At 39.5% G+C, this 3177-nt stretch overlaps 1 pseudogene; it reads left to right on the plus strand.

The window, feature by feature from the left end:
* The first annotated feature begins 374 nt into the window (after nt 1-374).
* LOC143990186 (divergent protein kinase domain 1A pseudogene) lies at nt 375-1955 on the plus strand (annotated as a pseudogene).
* Nucleotides 1956-3177: the final 1222 nt, after the last annotated feature.

Genomic DNA, 3177 nt, shown 5'->3' on the forward strand with positions numbered 1-3177 from the left:
GCAAGGGGTCTTAGTTTATTTCCAAAAAGCCAACATATAACCAGATATACAGATATTTAAGGCCCAAATGAAGAACTATGGGTAGGAAAACTTCACACTTTCAGGCAGTACATACCAACCAATGTGATATTTTTTTTGGAGGAAGGCATCATTAACAAAGTGTTGCAAGACGAAAAAAAATATTTTGGTGAAAACTGGTGTAGAAGCTTGTGTTGATGTTTTTTAAGACAGCACATGATTTTCACTTTGAAAGACCCAGCATATGGTCACATTCTAACTATGCTGGGAATGTAACACTAGCAGCAAACCACGCGAGAAGCCGACTGAGTGGCGCCATCTCGCGAGACTTCCCAGCTGTCTCCTGTCCGGAGCTTTCCCAGAGCTCCTATACCTAACGTGTGAGTAGACGGCAGCGCCAGCCTCAGCAGCATTCCTGACCATGGCAGCTCCAGCCCAGCGTGTCCACCGCCTGTAGCTACTTGCATGTTTCTATTGGCCAGGCCATCAGAGTGATGGGCCAATAAAAAACCATTGGGGACCATAATGGAGTGGCCTTATCAGGAAGCATCAGAGCCTGATCAGAAGAGACTGACATTCTGGCAGAGTGTTTCTACTGAAAGCTATTGCAGGACCGATGCATCCATGCACACACACCTAGGAGGAGCACCAGTGCTGTCACCTCATTAATCTGAAGCTGTACCCTACAAGCTCATCATCTTTAATGGCTCACTTGTCTTATATGAGGATTAAATACCTCTTTTTCTTATGGCTGGCAGTGTTCATAAGCCTTTGGGTCATATATGTACATTACAACTTGTACACAGAGCTTTGCAGAGGACATGAGTGCAAAGCTAACATATGTGATAAGTATAGAAAAGGCATTATTGACGGATCAGCCTGTGAAGGTCTTTGCTCCAAGGAAAATCTATATTTTGGAAAATAGTTTGTCAACCAGACCGAACAATCAGAAGTATCTGGGAATCTGGGGAAATCTAGAAGGTGTGATAAAGTGTCAGATGGAGGATGCTGAGCATGTTGATTTTGGATCTGAGCTGGAACCTAGGAAAGAAATTGTACTGTTTGACAAGCCAACAAGGAATCACTGCAAAAATTCAAAGATATGGAGCATAGTCTCTTTAAAACTAAATTAGGTGACCAAGGAAATCTCAGTAACCTAGTAAACCTAATCTTAGCAGCAGCAGATGGTAATAAAGATGGACATGTGTCGCTACCAGAGGCCAAGTCTGCCTGGGCACTTCTACAGCTAAATTAATTTCTACTGATGGTGATCTTGCAGGACAAGGAACACACGTCAAAGCTACTTGGTTTCTGTGGTGATTTGTACATAACAGAGCGTGTGCAATACACCTCACTCTATGGAATAAGTCTACCGTGGATCATCAAAGTATTTGTTCCACAAGGACTACGAAAACGCATGGATCAGTGGTTCACTCTATCATGGCCAAGGAAAGCTAAGATAGTCAAAGGTCTTCTAGAGTTTGTAGAAGACATTTTCCATGGGCCCTATGGAAATTTTCTTATGTGTGACATAAGTGCCAAAAACTTTGGTTACAATGAGAAATATGACTTGAAAGTGGTTGATATGAAAAACATTGTCCCAGAAATGTACTTGAAAGAATTAATCAAAGACCGACCTTGTGAAGTTGATGCTGACTCTGTTTATGGTAATGACTGCAGCACTGTGTGTGACCAAAGCAAAAAGAGATGCACAGCAGACATAACCCAACCAAATTTAGCAAAAATATGCCTGTTGGTAAAAGACTACCTGCTTCGGGGTACCCCCTTCCGAAATCCAAGACGAGCTAGAGAAACAGATCTACTCATGCATTGCCCTAAAAGCTGCTACAAATAACATGGAGATGCAACATTCATTAATCTTAAACAACCTAAAAGCCCTTTTATGGAAGAAGATATCCCATACTAATGATTCGTAACACACAATGTCTCCATTCCATCAGCCACTATCAGATAAAAGCACGTGTGCGTTATGTCTACATTATTTTATACAAGCTTCTTTTTTTTATCAAAATGTTGAATCATTTGGTTTGGGAAAATGTTGGAAAATTAAATAAGATAGTATTCCTCTTTTGAGGCCATCTATGTGTCAGTTTCAGAAAAGAAACTGTTAATATGTAAATGCACATTGTCATTACACCATTGGCATCCCACTGATTCTTGTTCCTCTGCAGTGGTTGGTGGACTGGGACTGTCGTTGTATTGCAGGGCATTGGTAAAAACTTGTCTTTCATTTGGACTCACCTCATTCTCTACTTTCAGGATGTTTCAATGCTGTGAAAATTTGCCTCCTAAACTTCTAATGGTGGAACTGAAGGGATTTTTATACAATCGGCTATTATAATTTAATTTTTTAAGAACGCTGGCCAAAATCCCACTCCTGCCATAGTGTGGTTGAATAAAAGCTGCTGTTTTAATGTGTGGAACTAAAACAAAAAACTCAAGTTTACTGATACGTTAGCATGGAGGATTTGCACACTCTTATTCAGAACATAAGTAAACGCTAACTTGTCATTAAAATGTTGACTGTCAAATGAGTGGTTAAGATGGTGTTAAGTTGTGATTGCAATTTTTTTTTCTATGATCATGCAATGTTCCATAAGAGCTTCCTTAAAAAGGTAGAACTGTGGGATTTCTCTGTCCTGTCAGATCTACTTTAGAAAAATGGTAGTCAGCTCTGGATTCTATGGGTGGCACTTCCTTTTTTTATTTTCTCCTATATAGTACTGCCATTTTTACATGCAGCCTAAGTATTCACTAGCTATCTTGCAAAGTCATCTGTCAATGTATGAAGAGGCCAATCTAACCAAAATGGATATTTCAGTTTTTTAGCAAAAACAGAAAAAAAATAAGAAAACAAACTTTAAAGGTTGCCACTATAATCCAGAATAGCAAAGAAGAATGGTCTCGTAGTATAGTAATTTTTTTTATTTTATTTTGATCACATTAAATCATATAATGGGGAAAAAAGGGGTGTATATAATATGAACATATCTGAAAGGGTTCGCTGTCTCATACAAGAAAACAGATAAGGAAGCTGAAATAAGGAAGTAGCTTGGATGGCCTGTGGGACTGTGAAGCCGGGTAGTCCTAGAAGATTCCTTCTGGCTTTGAGGCCAAGCATACAAAACTTCAATATCA

This window comes from Lithobates pipiens, unplaced genomic scaffold (genome assembly GCF_037356315.1).
Source record: "Lithobates pipiens isolate NorthernLeopardFrog02 unplaced genomic scaffold, aLitPip1_a1.2 Scaffold_18, whole genome shotgun sequence".
In the NCBI taxonomy this organism is placed as follows: domain Eukaryota; kingdom Metazoa; phylum Chordata; class Amphibia; order Anura; family Ranidae; genus Lithobates; species Lithobates pipiens.